Here is an 18,721-nt window from a genome sequence, read left to right on the forward strand (position 1 = left end):
TTTCTCTAATTCTAAAATTGATTTCAATTGTTCTTGATTTCAATTTACACACCACACACACACACACACACACACACACACACACACACACACCCCATAATGACAAAGCAAAAAAGAGGATTTTAGACATTTCTTGCTAAATTGAAAGGAAAAAAATATACGGAAATATCACATTTACATAAGTATTCAGACCCTTTACTCAGTACTTTGTTGAAGCTTACACCTTAGACACGATTACAGCCTTGAGTCTTCTTGGAGTATGACAAGCTTGGCACACCATGTTTTGGGAGTTTCTCCCATTCCTCTCTGCCCAGATCCTCTCAAAAAGCTCTGTCAGGTTGGATCGGGAGATCGCTGCACAGTTATTTTCAGGTCTCTCCAGAGATGTTCATTCCGGGTTCAAGTCCGGGCTCTGGCTGGGCCACTCAGAGACATTCAGAGACTTGTCCCGGGCTCCACTCCTGCGTTGTCTTGGCTGTGTGCTTAGAATTCGTTGTACTGTTGGAAGGTGAACCTTTGCCCCATCTGAGGTCCTAGCAGGTCTTCATCAAGGATCGCTCTGTACTTGCTGCTCCGTTCATCTTTCCCCCGATCCTGACTAGTCTCCCAGTTCCTGCACCGCTGAAAACATCCCCACAGCATGATGCTGCCACAGCCATGCTTCACCGTAGGGATGGTGCCAGGTTTTCCTCCAGGTGGCGGCTTGGCATTCAGGGCAAAAAGAGTTTCCAAACCTGGTTTCAGCAGACCAGAGAATCTTGTTTCTCATGGTCTGAGAGTCTTCTATGTGCCTTTTGGCAAACTCCAAGGCCCTTCTTCCCCGATTGCTCAGTTTGGCGGGCGGCCACCTTAGGAAAAAGTCTTGGTGTTTTCCAAACTTTTTCCATTTAAGAATGATGCTGGAAGGCCACTGTGTGTGCTTGGGGACCTTCAATGCTGCATAAATGTTTTGGTACACTTCCCCAGATCTGTGCCTCGCCGCAATCTGTCTCGGAGCGCTATGGACAATTCCTTCGACCTCTATGGCTTGGTTTTTGCTCCCGATGAACTTTGATACCATTTTTATGTCTCTGTGTTCAGTATGAAAGAAGTTAGAGGTAGATTACATGGCACTATGCAGTACCCATGGACTTCCAGTCATTGCACTGGCCAATGCTAACATTACTTTCTCCAGACCACACTCACTCAGGGAACCTTGCCATTGGCTTATACACAGGGGCTCTAAGTGTGACCAATTTGGCCTCATTGCCAAAATCCCAAACCATCCAATCTGACCCATACTACCACGCATATTTTTCCCCTTCTATCAAGGGTTGGGGTCGTGCAATTTACATTGAGGAGCTCTATTGCGCTGGCCCAGGTTGAACCGAGCAATGGCCCGTCACGTCATTGAGCAAAAGCAGAGAGGGAGGAGCGCCCTTCTCAAATCAAACCGTAATCTACGCTGCTCGGTCATGTTGTCAACAAGGCAGCATGGTGCATCTTCCAAAACATACAACATAGTAACTAATAACTGCCCTCATTCATTTCCTCTTCTGCCCTTTTCCTTCTCCAGCGTCTATGGAACTTTCTCCAGACCACACCTCACTCAGGGGAACCTTTCCCGCCATTGACCTTATACTCTGGGCTCTCAAGTTGGTGACCAATTTGGCCGCATATGCGGCAAAAATATACATACAGATGCGTTCGGAAAGTATTCAGACGCCTTGACTTTTTCCACTTTTGTTATTTACAGCCTTATTCTAAAATTGGTTACATTATTATATTTATTATCTACACAATACCACATAATGACAAAAACAAAAATAGGTTTTTAGAATTTGAAACTTCAAACTAGTTTTCATTGGGAAGGCAGATAAAGCGTTTTCTATAAATCAATCACTTTTTGCTATGAAAACACAGAATCCTACTCATCACTTAGTTATGCAGTGGTGGAAAAAAGTACCCAATTGTCATACTTGAGTAAAAGTAAAGATAACCCAAATAGAAAATAACTCCAAGTAAAGTCACCCAGTAAAATACTACTTGAGTAAGTTTTAAAAGTTTGTTTTTATAATAAGCTCAAGTATCAAAAGTAAATGTAATTGCCTAAAATATACTTAAGTATCAGAAGTATAAATAATTTCAAATTCCTTATATTAAACAAACCAGACAGCAATCCATTTTTTTTTTTGTAAATTTGCAGATAGCAGGGGAACACTCCAACATAATTTACAAACTAACGCATATGTGTTTAGTGTATCCGCCATGAATCAGAGCAGTAGGTTAGACCAGGGATGATCTATTGATAAGTGCACGAAATTTGAGCATTTTCATGTCCTGCCTAAGCTATTCCAAATGTAATGAGTACTTTTGGGTGTCAGGGAAAATGTATGGAGTAAAAAAAATACATTATTTTCTTTAGGAATGTAGTGAAGTAAAAGTAGTCAAAAATATAAATAGTAAAGTAAAGTACAGATACCCAAAAAAACACTTCAAAGTATTTTCTACGCCACTGTAATTATGTCTCTTTTGTTTGGCAGTTTCCACTTCGTCATCGGCCCATGCGGGGCACCTGGCTCGCGCCCGGGAGGCAACCAAGGCTCTAAAAAGAATGCAATCACATTTCACCCGGCTCAAACTGCTCCCACCAGGAGTAACATGCCAAAAAACAAACCGCCTCATTCATTAACCATATCATTCATAAACCATGTCACAGGTCATTCTAAAACTATTCGGCGGGCAGTTTAACCCATTTGTTTTAAACCTTGTTCAGTCATGTTTATTACCTCATTAGCCCTCCCTAGCTAACTTTAACCTGGTAACATTATCCAGTATATCCAAACTTTTGGCACAGAAATAAAATAAAAAGCTTCTTCAGGAGATCTATGATCATAGCAATATATATATGAATAACCGATCTCTTGCATGGTGTCGTTGGCGTTCTTAAAGAGACAGTGTAAATATTCTATGTAGTGTATCGCTTAATAGGAACATTTTGATTTTACATGTAGAAATCTCATAATTACACAAAAATACAATATACACAGTTAAATATTAGTTTTATAGGGCTACAGCATGTGCTTCGAAGTAGCTATTATTACTATATATCTTATATCTCAATTTATAATTTAGTTTTTTAAAATTTAATATTGTGTTCTTAAATGTCTTAAAGTTGTGAGTACCAGTGATCCCGGTTGGGAGCCTGTCGGTCCATTTCAATTAAAGAAATCAAGAGTTTGAAAGATATGTAAAAAATGTAAGTTTATATTTTTTTTATAGGATATACTTTTAAAACAAAATTTGAATAAATCAATTCCACAGTCATGCAATACTTTTCTTTAGAGTTTGGTTTACTCCACTTGAGCACAGCACAGACTATACATGTATATTACATAGCAGGTACGTGCAAGTTTCGTTTCAGCTGTTGATATTGTTAGCGGGTTTGTTTTGTTATTGGCCCATGCACAGCCAATAGAAAACGATGCAGTACTTTATAGAACATTGGACATTTCTGAAATAAACTGACAGTAAGGGAAGGCTAGCTACTTTCTCGAGAAAGACTGACGTTAGCTCTTTGGCCTGAAATACTGACAACAAAGCTACAACAGCAGCCAGCCGGTATTACATGCACCCTATTAGGCCAATCAATGTCCCGATATTACATAGCTGTACATTCACACAATATTTGCTTTCAGGTGTGAACGCAATAGCATGTACGCGACATTAGGTGATAACATGTGATTTCACATTAGCGGAGAAAAAAAACATCTGACCAATTAGAAAATATTCTTATGCGTGTTGTGACAGAATGACGTAAGTCGCTGTTCAGATCAAAGATAGATAGTTGCAGCTACATTGTAACGTTTTAAATCGATACATTGATAGAAAGATAATTTATTTAAGTATGTATCGGATTAGCATCACAAATCGGAAAAAATGTATCTAGCTATCTTGCTAAGGAGTGAACATGTCCGTTTTTTTTAGCATTATTCACCAGCATTTCTAGCTAGATTTTACGACTGCTAACAATGCTTGAAAGATGAATCATCTCTCCCTATTGGTTTAAGACTGTTAGCTGGTTTGCTACCTTTCCAGCTTTATGTGCTGCCCAATGAATGGGAGTCCAGCCAAGAAGGAGTCTTCCGTGATGAGGTCCGCTAGGTTTGTTGTGCGCTGAAGAAGCGAACACAAAGCACTCAACGTCTCCATCCCTGCGCCCGGTGAGAGGGTAGCGCGAATATTCAGCACCTCGTCGTTTGGAAAATCCACACTCTACGCGGACGGACATGGTTTTGCGGTACGTGTGTACGGTACGATGTGTACAGCTGTTTGGGTTGCCGTATCAGTTGTATGACCGCAAATAACGAACCTCGCTTCGACTCTTTTTGCACGCCCGTCCAGGAACGTACACAAGTCGTACACAAAGAAAAGGAAGAGACGAGAGCTCGGCCTTTCAATTTGGCGCGAAACGCATAAACCGACTGGAGTTTTTTCTTGGCTGCTTGGTTCTATTAAAACCCGTCATAGAGCCCTTTGTTAAATCTTCTGCTATTACTTCGATTAGGTTTAACGGCGGTTGGATCCAATAAATATTGTGCATTACTGCCGCCTACTAGACTGGATAGGCCTATAACTCCCTTATACTTCGGCTTGAGTAAAAATACACAATAATAAACAAACAATAATAATAAACAAAACCTACCATCTAACCCTACAGTAACTAAAAACCCACCACCCTACTCCACTATCTTCAAATCTACTTGGGTCCCACCTCAGGCCAACAGCCTGAAAGGATGGTGATACACCACCACTTAACACACTCTGTAACTCTTCTGGCGTCAAGTCTCGCATCACCCAATTACCTCTCTGCAGCTGCCACACAACCTCAATTTTCTGCAACTTAAGTTCCATCCCCTGCAGTTCAGTTGATAACCAATGCTATAAATGCAAAAAAATCAAATCTTACTGAAACATATACAGTGCCCTCCACTATTATTGGCACCCCTGTTGAAGATGTGATCGAGGACTTAAAAATTCTCATTTTTTTTAAACAACATCAGAACCCAAAATACAAAAAAAAAAAAAAATCCAACCTTTTATTTAGTACATTACTTGGGGCAAAAAAAAATCACACATTTAGAAAAAGAAAAACTTAAATCATGAGTCTCCACAATTATTGGCACCCCTAACAATTCCAGCTGAAATTTTTAATTGATTTTTAAAAAAAATATATTTTTCTGTGGTGCTAAAGTTGGTCCAGGGTATCTAGGGACTTTTAATATGTAATTCATGACTTCCTGAATTCCCCTGGGTATAAATCATGGGTGACACAAGCCTAACTCTCTTACCCATTTGTCAACATGGCAAACACAAAGAGAACACACCATTCAAGTAAGGCAGATTTGTATAGACCTTCATAAGTCAGGCAATGGCTACAAGAAAATAGCCACTCGCCTTAGCTTGCCCGTATCTACAGTCAGAGGAATCATTAAGAAGTTTAAAACAACTGGAACAGTGACAAACAAGGCTGGAAGAGTCCCAGGTTTATCTTGCCATGGCACAGTGAGGAGGATCGGTAAGAAAAGTTAAAAAAAGTCTAAAGCTCACTGTCAAGGTGCATCAAAAGTGGCATCTTGGGGTCACAAAGTCTCCAAAACAACCATCAGACACTCTCTACATGCCAACAAAGCTGTTTTGGGGGCATGCAAGGAAAAAAGACCTTTTCTCACTAACACTCCACAAGCGTGCAAGCGTCTGGAGTTTGCTAAGTGGCACCGGGACTTCAGCTGGGAGTCGTGTGCTTTGGTCAGATGAATAAGATTGAGTTTTGGAACTCACTCTAAGTGGGTCTGGCGTAAAACAAAAATGAGTATGCCGAGGCACCTCCCAGCCCACCGTGAAGTATGGTGGAGGATCTGTGATGCTGTGGGCCTGTTTCTCTTCCCAAGCCTGGGAACCTTGTTAGGGTGCATGGCATTATGAGCGCTTTGAACTACCAGGACTTTTAAATAAAAAACCCAGTGGCCTCTGCCAGAATAAGCTGAAGATGGGTCGTCATTGGGTCTTTCAGCAGGATAATGATCCAAAACATGTGGCAAAATCTACACAAAAATGGTTCAGCAGTCACAAACTCAAGGTCCTCCCATGGCCATCTCAGTCCCCAGACCTCAACCCAATCGAAAACCTGTGGGGGCGAGCTAAAGAGGAGAGTGCATAAGAGAGGACCCAGGACACTGGATGATCTAGAAAGATTGTGCAAAGAAGAATGGTCAAAGATCCCTCTCTCTGTGTTCTCCAATCTTGTGAAATGTTATAAGAGGAGATGAAGTGCTGTCTTGTTGGCAAGGGGTTGTACAAAGTATTAACATCAGGGGTGCCAATAATTGTAGGGACACATGATTTCAAGTTTATTTTTTTTCTAAATGTGTGATTTTTTTTTACACCAAAGTAATGTACTTAAATAAAGGTTGGATTTTTCTCTTTTTTGCATTTGGGTTCTATGTTGTTCAAAAAAAAGGAGAATTTTTGGAAGTCCTCGACCACATCTTAAACAGGGGTGCCAATAATAGTGGAGGGCACTGTATGACTTGTTGGCCTATCCTTCTTGTGGTACAGCTCTACTACTCACACCACTCCTCTCCAGGATCCTTGACCCATCTTCTCACTTTCTTCACTGCCTCAGCATACAACAACTTCTGCACTACTCTAACCTCTAAACCTCAATCTGCCTCTCTCACAACGGACGTTTCTGATTCCCAGCCCCATGGGCACCCTACAATTACACATACCACTACTTTCCCCAATGCTACACATTCCTTTGTCTCATGCCCTTCTGCACATTTCACACACCTAGGGAACCTCCCTCCTACACACTGCTGCCACATGCCCATAAGCTTGACACCTGTAACATCGTAATGTATTCGGCACAAAAGCTTGTACTGGATAACTTATATATCCTAACATCACTTTGCCGGGCAAAGACTCAACATCAAAACTCAAAAAAGGACAGACAACGACTCTTCTGTTTCACCACTCATGCCACCCTGTTTGCATCGCACTCAAAGGATCGAGCATCACAAACACCATGACTCTTCCACTTCAGTTGGCCAACTTTCACATTTACCGCTACCCCAGTAATCACTCCTCTCAATGGCGCCCTTTCCTTGAGAGCAAAACAATTCACATCTCTTGTCCCCCATTTGTTTAACGCGGAGCACCTGCTTCCTCTGACAATCAGAAACTCAAACAATTATCTACAAGACCACTTCTGGTTACCTTCACCAATTCCACAGCACCCAACTCTGTTTTCACCCACCCTGAAACCACAAATGGATCAGCCAAAGGCAAGGGTCCACTTTTTCACTCCCTACTGTCAACTCATTCTTTATCCTGGGCTCCGAGAACTTCACCACACCTACCACCTCTGATACTTTGCCCTCATTCACTTACATTTCTCCTTCTGTCTTCGATCAGCGTACAGCTCACTCTGCTTACACTTTCTACTATTCTTCTTTAACAAATCATCTCCCTTTTTCTCGCCATTTTTAACCTACTCAAGCTCACCCTCTTCCTCCCTCTCTTCAATCTCCTCTGCCTCTCTTTTTCTCTCCATTCCGCATCCGTATTCCAAGATATATGTATCCTTATGATAATACTGCACTTCTCCTGACATACATCTTGTTCTTGCCCTCTCAAGGGACGCATTTAACCGGCTGTCACAATCTCTTCGTACAATCAGCACAAACCCCTCGGGATGTAGCGCTCAACAGTGCATCCCACTTGTAAAGCAGCTGCTTCATCTTGATGTTCTTCTTTGTCAATAGCAACCGAGAAGCTTTTCCATTTCAAACCAGGCGCTCTTCCAACCACCATTCACAGACACTTCCCTGCGGTACGATCCAGTCCGAAGCCTCCTTCCTTCGTTTGCTTCATTGCTACTGCTTCTTCTGTCCCTTTGTTGAATCAGGCTATACAGTGTCTTTAGAAAGTATTCACACCCCCTTGACTTTCTCCACATTTTGTTGTGTTGCAGCCTGAATTTAAAATTGATCAAATTGAGATTTTGGGTTAGATTTTGGGTTACACAATACCCCATAATATCAAAGTGGATTTATGTTTTTAGAATTTTTACAAGTTAATAACAAATGAGAAGTTGAAATGTCTTGAGTCAATAAGTATTCAACCCATTCTTATGGCAAGCCTAAATAACTTCAGGAGTAAAAATGTGGTTAACAAGTCATATAATAAGTTGCATGGACTCACTTTGTGTGCAATAATAGTGTTTAACATGATTTTGGAATGACTACCTCGTCTCTGTATCCCCACATCTGTAAGGTCCCTCAGTCGACAGTGAATTTCAAAACACAGATTGAACCACAAAGACCAGGGAGGTTTTCCAATGCCTCGCAAAGAAGGGCACCTATTGGTAGATGGGTAAAAATGAAATAAAACCAGACATTGAATATCCCTTTGTGCACTGTGGAATTATTAATTACACTTTGGATGGTGTATCAATACACCCAGTCACTACAAGATACAAGCGTCCTTCCTAACTCAGTTGCCGGAGAGGAAGGAAACCGTTCAGGGATTTCACCATGTGGGCCAATGGTGACTTTAAAACAGTTACAGAGTTCAATGGCTGTGATGGGAGAAAACTGAGAATGGATCAACAACATTGTAGTCCCTCCACAATACTAACCTAAATGACAGAGTGAAAAGAAGGAAGCTCTGTACAGAATAAAAATATTCCAAATATGCATCCTGTTTAAAGTAAGGCACTAAAGTTCAACTGGGAAAAAAAAGTGCCATTTTTTTCTTTTTTATTTATGTCCTGAATATGTTTGGGCAAAATTAAACACAACACATAACTGAGTACCACTCTTCATATTTTCAAGCATGGAGGTGGCTGCACTCATGTTATGTTAAAGTAAAACCAAAGTGCAACCAAAGGAAAAAAAAACTCTAGACCACCTTTACTCCACTCCAGAGACGCGAGACAAAGCTCTCCCCTCGTCCTCAATTGGAAAAATCTGACCAAGATTATATCCCTCCTGATTCCAGTTTACAAGCAACAACTAAAGCAGGAAGTACCAGTGACTCGCTCAATACGGAAATGGTCAGATGACGCAAAGATGCTACGCTTACAGGAATGTTTTGCTAGCACAGACTGGAATATGTTCCGGGATTCATCCAATGGCATTGAGGAGTATACCACCTCAGTCGCTGGCTTAATCAATAAGTGCATCGACGACGTCGTCCCCACAGTGACCATACGTCATATCCCAACCAGAAGCCATGTATTACAGGCAACATCCGCACCGAGCTCAAGGCTGGAGCTGCCGCTTCAATGAGGTGGGTCCGGACGCTTATAAGAAATCCCGCTATGCCCTCAGACGAACCATCAAACAGGCAAAGCGTCAATACAGGACTAAGATTGAATCCTACTACACCAGCTCCGACACTCGGATGTGGCAGGGCTTGAAAACTATTACGGACTACAAAGGGAAACCCTGCACACAAGCTTGCCCAGTGACGGATCCTACCAGACGTGCTAAATGCCTTTATGCTCATTTCGAGGCAAGCAACACTGAAGCATGCATGAGAACACCAGCTATTCTGGATGACTGTGTGATCACGCTCTCCGTAGCCGACATGAGCAAGACAAACAGGTCAACATTCAAAAGGCTGCAGGCCAGATGGATTACCAGGACGTGTACTCAGAGCATGCGGGGACCAACTGGCAAGTGTCTTCGGGCTGATATTTTCAACCTCTCCCGACCCGAGTCTGTAATAACTACAAGCTTCAAGCAGACCACCATAGTCCCTGTGCCCAAGAAAGCGAAGGTAACCTGCCTAAATTACTTCCACCCCCGTAGCACTCACGTCGGTAGCCATGAAGTGCTTTTGAGAGGCTGGTCATTGCTCACATCATTATCATCATCCCAATCGCATACGTCAACAGATCCACAGATGACGCAATCTCAATCACACTTCCTTTTCCTACCTGGACAAAAGGAACACCTATGTGAGAATGCTGTTCATTGACTACAGCTCAGCGTTCAACACCATAGTGCCCACAAAGCTCATCCACTAAGCTAAAGACCCTGGGACTAAACACTTCCCTCTGCAACTGGATCCCTGGACTTCCCTGACGGGCCGCCCCAGGTGGTAAGGGTAGAGCAACAACACATCTGCCACGCTGATCCTCAACACGGGGCCCTCAGGGTGCATGCTTAGTCCCCTCCCTGTACTCCCCTGTTCACCCCACGACTGTGTGGCAAGCGACTCCAACACCATCATTAAGTTTGCTGATGACACAACAGTGGTAGGCCTGATCAACGACAACGATGAGACAGCCTAAAGGGAGGAGGTCAGGGGAGACCCTGGCAGTGTGGTGCCAGGACAACAACCTCCTCACCGTGAGAAAGACAAAGGAGATGATCGTGGACTACCAGGGAAAGGAGGGCCGGACACGCCCTCATTCACATCGACGGCTGTAGTTGAGCGGGTCGGAGTTTCAAGTTTTTGGTATCCACATCACCAACAAACCATCATGGTCCAAACACACCAAAGAAAGTCATGAAGAGGGCATGACAATGCCTCCACCCTCAGGAGACTGAAAAGATTTCGGCATGGGGCCCCCAGATCCCACAAAAGTTATACAGCTGCACCATCAAGAGCATCCTGACCCCGGTTGCATCACTGCCTGATATGGCAACTGCTCTGCCTCCACCGGGTGAGACTAGATGTGCCAAGCCAATAGAGACATTCCTCAAGAGACTTGCAGCTGTAATTGCTACAAAAGGTGGCTCTACAAAGTATTGACTTTGTCAAAGGCTCAGTCACCCAAGTCATAGACTGTTTCTCTCTGCTACTGCACAAGCTTCCAAACTTTCTTCATCAATTTGAAGGATTCTGTATAAATTGGAATTCATGTTGGAAACAAAGTTAAGTCTTCATAAATGTCACTTTTGTGAATGAAACATTTGGCAAGATGTATTGGTCAGAAATTCCATATTCGAAAATTTTGAATAGCACCAAATACAGTATATTATATAATTTCTCAAAACGCTATCTCTGGTAGTACAAGCCAGTCTTGAAGAGCAGTCCTGGATGTTTGGTTGAAGGTACAGAAGGTTGAAACGAAGCGTTAGAAATTAACTGGATAGATAAATATTATTGGGAATTTTGAAAATGCACTTTAGTTTACAGGGGAAGCTAAGGTAAATAGTTTTTATTGCAATGTACTGGCCGCCTTCACTCGTCTTTTCTTGGATGACCTGCCAGTTACAGGCCTACCTTCCCAATTCTTCATCTCACCAAAAGTAGGGGGTATGAAATCCCAGCGATTATAGAGCTCGCCAGTTTGTAGTCCTAAAACCCTATGGGAAAAAATTAATGGGGAAAGAATAGGGTTTTTGGAATAAATAAGCCGAAAATAAGGTCTGAGGTTAACACAGGTTTAGGAGATTCTTATAACGTTTTGTTGTATGAGATAATACGCGGTTCGTTTTCCACATAGTCTTTGTCCAACGAACCATGGCGTAGTGCAGACAAAAAGACGCAATTACTATTTCTGTCTATTCATGTAGGATAATTATTGAGTGAGTTGGTATTATTAGTAAAGAAAGCATCTAAATCAAACGAGAGCTTGTATTTTGAAGGCTCAAATGGAAGTGACGCGATTTTGTGCCGCCAGCAGTCTAGCAAGCAACATTTGTTTACAAATGTAGCTAGCTAGGTAGAAAGCAATCAGTTGGCAATCGGCTATTCAACGCTAGTTCAATAACAAAATGAACGGAATTCACCCTGTGTTGTTGTCTGACGCATAGTCATTCACATGGCATTATCTACTGTGAGATTAACATATATCTTTAGTTTGGTTTTAGCTAGCTTGCATCATGAAGTTGGCAAGCTAAATGGCTTGCTAGCTTTGGTATCAGTATTAGGTAGCGACGAGATTTTGGGGGACAAGTGGGTCGTGGTGTGGTATTTCTGCAAGCACATTACTGGAAGGAGTTCTCTATAAGTGGACAAAAGTATAGACAGGTAACGTTATGCATTGAATGTGTTTGGTCTATAGTTTATCTAGCTAGCTTGACTCTCGTTAGCATAGCTGTCTATACTGGCATTAAATGTAGCTTCTAGGCTAACGTTAGCTCAAATACAAAGCCTACATCTGATTGTCTGCCCTTCATAGCCTTCTTTCTGTGTAATTTGATATGTCTAAGGTAGCTAATTTATAAGATGCAACCTACACTTATGTAAGCTGGCTAACTCTGCCCTAACCGACAAAACTCAACTCCACGATTTACGATGGAGTTGAGCTGTGACTAGCGTTGTGGGCGGACTGGAGCGCAACTGTCACATTCAATTACCAATGTCGTGTGTAATTGCGGACTATTCTTTGGGTGCTGAAATCAGTAGTTTTTAAATAAAAACTTCATTTTATGTTACATTTGGGAGTGCCAGTCTGCCCACACTAGTCAATTGTGTGTGATTGCGGCCCGCAATTCGGGGTGTTCCTGCATTGTGGGCGTGCCTGCATTTGCAGAAACTACCCATCCCCCGAGCGTCCCATTGTTCCTGCATGAACAGCCCGTCTCGAGCACGCTATCTTCATGCTTCTGTGACTCTTTTGATATTTTGGATTTTCCTGATTGTCTATGTGATTAAAATGTGGTCAAAGGAAATAAAAGTATTATCTGAGTTTTTCGGGGGTGAAGAATACCGGTGGCCTAGCTATCTACTGGTGTTGCCCCGCCTGCTGTGTACTGGAGTCCTCTGTTGGGTCATTCCTACATGTTGGTAGCTTTTGAACCTCATAACTTTAGGGAAAAAATATATTTTTTCATTTGTTAGATCCATTTTAAGTGCATAATCCCATACAGTTATTGCATAATAATAACAGGGTGGATCCTAGCCTAAAGACCTGACGTTGAATTGCATTGAATTCTATGTCGGGCAGAAATTAGCGTTCGGATCCAGGAAAGTTTCCTCTGACGACACTCTCCAAGCCAGAATGCTGAATATAATCATACTTTTACCAGTTGTCCGTTTATGGTTTGGTCCTTTTGTAGATAGGAATGTGAGACAAAAATATCCACAGTGTAGTGTTATCCAGCCACTTAAGTAGGCCAATGTGGTCTGTTTATCGCTTTTTATTTTCAATACTGATGCTTTTCGCATGTGACAAACACTACACGATTTGGCGAACCTAACCCGAACGGCAAAACACTTCCAGCTGATTGGCGAGGGAAATTGTGCTTCGTCGACTTCATTCGGTTATGTTCGGCTATTGTTTATACATTGAGCATCAGTGCAATGCATCCATAGATTGAAAATACAAGCGACAGAACCCACCGTACGCCAAAAAAGTGGGTAAACAACGCTTTCTGTGGATATCTCCACCTCCTACCACCAAAGGACCAACAGCATGTCACAACTGGTAAAGTAAGTGTAAATATCGGTTTATTCAAACTCCAATTTCTTGTTAACAAACTATGTTTTGCAAGTCGGTTATAACATCTACTTTATGCATGACACAAGTGAGTTTTCCAACAATTGTTTACAGACAAATTATTTCACTTATATTTCACTGTATCACAATTCCAGTGGGTCAGAAGTTTACATACACTAAGTTGACTGTGCCTTTAAACAGCTTGGAAAAATTCCAGAAAAAATGTTATCATGGATTTAGAAGCTTCGATAGGCTAATTGACATCGATTTGATTACCAATTGGAGGTATACCTGTGGGATGTATTTCAAGTCTACCCTTCAAACTCAGTGCCTCTTTGCTTGACATCATGGGAAAATCAAAAGAAATCAGCCAAGACCTCAGGAAAAAAATAGTAGACCTCCATAAGTCTGGTTCATCCTTGGGAGCAATTTCCAAACGCCTGAATGTAACACGTTCATCTGTACAAACAATAGTACGCAAAGTATAAACACCATGGGACCACGCAGCCGTCATACCATTTGGTCCTCAGCTCAGCTGGAGAGTACGGCGCTTGTAACGCAAGGTAGTGGGTTCGATCCCCGGGACCACCCTATACACAAAAAATAATAAGTGTATGCACGCATGTTGTAAGTCGCTTTGGATAAAGCGTCTGCTAAATGACATATTATATTATATTATATTATTATTATTATGCCACTAGGAAGGAGATCAAATTTCTGTCTCCTAGAGATGAACGCACTTTGGTGCGAAAAGTGCAAATCAATCCCAGAACAACAGCAAAGGACCTTGTGAAGATACCTGGAGGAACCGGTACAGTATCTATATCCACAGTAAAATACGTATTATATCGACATAACCTGAAAGGCCGCTTCAGCAAGGAAGAAGCCACTGCTCCAAAACCACCATATAAAAGCCAGACTACGGTTTGCAACTGCACATGGAGACAAGAACGTACGTTTTGGAGAAATGTACTCTGGTCTGATTAAACAAAAATAGAACTGTTTGGCCATAATGACCATCGTTATGTTTGGAGGAAAGGGGCTGCTTGCAAGTCGAAGAACACCATCCCAACCGTGAAGCATGGGGGTGGCAGCATCATGCTGTGGGGGTGCTTTTGCTGCAGGAGAGACTGGTGCACTTCACAAAATAGATGGCATCATGAGGAAGGAAAATTATGTGGATATATTGAAGCAACATCTTAAGACATCAGTCAGGAAGTTAAAAAGCTTGGTTGCAAATGGGTCTTCCAAATGTACAATGACCCCAAGCATACTTCCAAAGTTGTGGCCAAATGGCTTAAGGACAACATAGTCAAGGTACTGGAGTGGCCATCACAAGTCCCTGACCTCAATCCTATAGAAAATGTGTGGGCAAAACTGGAAAAGCGTATGCGAAAGGGCGAGGGCCTACAAACCTAACTCAGTTACACCAGCTCTGTTAGGAGGAATGGGCCAAAAATCACCCAACTTATTGTGGGAAGCTTGTGGAAGGCTACCCCGAAACGTTTGACCCAAGTTAAACAATTTAAAGGCAATGCTACCAAATACTAATTGAGTGTATGTAAACTTCTGACCCACTGGGAATGTGATGAAAGAAATAAAAGCTGAAAGAAATCATTCTCTCTACTATTATTCTGACATTTCACATTCTTAAAATAAAGTGGTGATCCTAACTGACCTAAGACAGGGAATTTTTACTAGGATTAAATGTCAAAAATTGTGCAAAACTGAGTTTAAATGTATTTGGCTAAGGTGTATGTAAACTTCAGACTTCAACTGTATATTTGGAGATCACATTTTAAAATAAGAACAAATATTTCCTGGCAACAGAACAGGCACCACATTGTAGGATTGACCCAGTTAACTAGCTAGCACACGGTGTCCTTTGATCCGGCTTGCCAACGCCTGGCCTCGGCATCGTTAACAGAACTGGCGTCAAAGCAGTGCCTGCCAGGTAGGGTGGGATACTGAGTCTCTACCGGTGTGCTAGCTAGCCACCTATCCCACTAGCTAGCTAGTGTATAGTGTCCTTTGCTCCCGCTTGCTGAACACCTGCCCTCGCCGTCATTAACAGAACTGCTGGAAAACACTACCCAACAGGCGGGGGCGAAGGACACTGTCAACTGTGGTGTGCTAGCTGGCTACCTATCCCGCCTCCTGTTTGCTGTGTACCGGGAGTCCTAGCTTGCTAACTAGCTACAGTGAGGGAAAAAGTATTTGATCCCCTGCTGATTTTGTTTGTTTGCCCACTGACAAAGAAATGATCAGTCTATAATTTTAATGGTAGGTTTATTTGAACAGTGAGAGACAGAATAACAACAAAAAATCCAGAAAAACGCATGTTAAAAATGTTATATTGATTTGCATTTTAATTAGGGAAATAAGTATTTGACCCCCTCTTCAATCAGCTGAGATTAGAGCACACTCTTAAAGGGAGTGCTCCTAATCTCAGCTTGTTACCTGTATAATAGACACCTGTCCACAGAAGCAATCAATCAATCAGATTCCAAACTCTCCACCATGGTCAAGACCAAAGAGCTCTCCAAGGATGTCAGGGACAATATTGTGAGACCTACACAAGGCTGGACTGGGCTACAAGACCATCGCCAAGCAGCTTGGTGAGAAGGTGACAACAGTTGGGTGCGATTATTCGCAAATGGAAGAAACACAAAATAATTGTCAATCTCCCTCGGCCTGGGGGCTCCATGCAAGATCTCACCTTGTGGAGTTGCAATGATCATGAGAACGGTGAGGAATCAGCCCAGAACTACTACGGGAGGATCTTGTCAATGATCTCAAGGGCAGTGGGACCATAGTCACCAAGAAAACAATTGGTAACACACTACGCCGTGAAGGACTGGAAATCCTGCAGCGTCTGCAAGGTCCCCCCTGCTCAGAAAGCACTATATAGGCCCGTCTGAAGTTTGCCAATGAACATCTGAATGATTCAGAGGAGAACTGGGTGAAAGTGTTGTGGTTAGATGAGACTAAAAATGGAGCTCTTTGGCATCAACTCAACTCGCCTTGTTTGGAGGAGGAGGAATGCTGCCTATGACCCCTAAGAACACCATCCCCACCCAAACAAACATGGAGGTGGAAAACATTATCGCTTTGGGGATGTTTTTCTGCTAAGGGGACAGGACAACTTCACCGCATCAAAGGGACGATGGACGGGGCCATGTACAGTCAAATCTTGGGTGAGAACCTCCTTCCCTCAGCCAGGGCATTGAAAATGGGTCGTGGATGGGTATTCCAGCATGACACAAAACACCGGCCAAGGCAACAAAGGAGTGGCTCAAGAAGAAGCACATTAAGGTCCTGGGTGGCCAAGCCAGTCTCCAGACCTTAATCCCATAGAAAATCTGTGGAGGGAGCTGAAGGTTCGAGTTGCCAAACGTCAGCCTCAAAACCTTAATGACTTGAGAAAGATCTGCAAGAGGAGTGGAACGGAAATCCCTCCTGAGATGTGTGTGCAAACCTGGTGGCCAACTACAAGAAACATCTGACATCTGTGATTGCCAACAAGGGTTTTGCTAAGGGGTCAAATACTTATTTCCCCTCATTAAATGCAAATCAATTTATAATTTTTTTTTGTTGTTGTTGTTATTCTGTCTCTCACTGTTCAAATAAACATACCATTAAAATTATAGACTGATCATGTCTTTGTCAGTGGGCAATACGTATAAAATCAGCAGGGGATCAAATACTTTTTCCCTCTACTGTATCTAGCACCCCATTCATGCCCCCGCCCTCGACAGAACTGCAGGAAAACATTGTCCGACAGGCGGGGCGAAGGACACAGTTTACCATGGCCAGCTACCGTTGTTGCCCCGCCTCTTCTTCTGTGGGGTTTATCGGCAGTTGGCATCCATCGTGGAATGGTGCATTATTGCTACCTACTGTGCTGGAGCGCCCCCTGCCTCCCGCCCTGTGTACGGAGTCCTTGCTAAATGGACCAATAGAAGTATAAAGAGGGTTTCCCTGCAAATGCAAGAATGCACACATGCATAAATGCCCCAAATTGCAGGTCGCAATTGCACCTTCTCACACTAGTCACGCTCCAACTCCATCAGAATCGTGAGAGTTGAGTTTAGCTACCTGAAGAGAGAGAGTGTTTGACTAGGTGTTCTTGGTAATAATGGTTGGTTGTTTGATATCTAGCTAGGCTGATTCATCAGTTGTCTGCAGAAGATAGCTAGCTAGCTACCCTGTAAAACAGAAGTTGTCACAAAAAAAGAACTAACCAGGCTAATCCGAATATGATTGCAGGGTGGCAGCGCGCTGGTTTGTTTTAGACGATGGGATCATTTCCTACTATGATTCTCAAGATGATGTCTGCAAAGGAAGCAAAGGAAGTATTAAGATGTCCGTCTGTGAAATCAAAGGTATGATTTGTTTCTGAAAGGCCTATATTGTGCCACTCACCCTATGAATATGATAGTGGTTACATTTCTCCACTCCCATCCCTCAGCTGTTTACCAAAACATTGGTGGGGTTTCTGCTTATTGTTGTTTAAATCCCAGATTGCCCAGTTAAACCCCTCTAATCTCAGTACAGGTAGTATTTGCTATTGCATCTTGATTTATGGTTGATTCTTGTACTGTAGTGCTGAAGGGTTGTGTTGACATCTTTTTCATTAGTTCACCCCACTGACAATACCAGACTGGAACTGATCATACCAGGAGAGCAGCTTTTTACGTCAAAGCTGTCAATGCTGCCGAACGTCAGGAAGTGGCTTGTGGCACCTGGAGGAAGTTCCAAAGCTGGCCTTGCTGACACGAGGGCAAAGAAAGAAAAAGGTACTTGACCCAGCAGTGATTTGCTTATTCGTCATTACCTCCCCTGTGCTTGTCTCCCTCTCACATTAACATGCGTTGTCATTCAAGTGCCCTAATCGAACATGTACTGTATAGGCCTATCCTTTAGGGTGTTTTCACATATTGTCCTCTTTAAAATAACTGATCTCAGTCCTCTTTAAAGTGAACTTTGCGCGTAAAAAAAAAGCTACATAACTCAGTTCTCTTTGTATTCACACTGCCCTTGCCTTTGAATGAGGACTCAACTCCAGTTCACTTCACCTACACTACCAGTCAAAAGTTTGGACACACCTACTCATTCAAGGGTTTTCTTTATTTGTACTAATTTTTACATTGTAGAATAGTAGTGAAGACATCAAAACTATGAAATAACACATATGGAATCAATGTAATAACCAAGAAAGTGTTAAACAAATCAAAATATATTTTATATTTGAGATTCTTCAAATAGCCACCCCTTTGC

The 18,721-nt window shown here is 42.5% G+C and overlaps 1 pseudogene; it reads left to right on the forward strand.

Annotated features, from left to right (window-relative positions):
• The first annotated feature begins 3,790 nt into the window (after positions 1-3,790).
• The window catches only part of LOC121558903, a 28,610-nt pseudogene continuing 13,679 nt past the window's right edge, over positions 3,791-18,721 (forward strand).

Source organism: Coregonus clupeaformis, unplaced genomic scaffold (assembly GCF_020615455.1).
Source record: "Coregonus clupeaformis isolate EN_2021a unplaced genomic scaffold, ASM2061545v1 scaf1670, whole genome shotgun sequence".
Taxonomy (NCBI): Eukaryota; Metazoa; Chordata; class Actinopteri; order Salmoniformes; family Salmonidae; genus Coregonus; species Coregonus clupeaformis.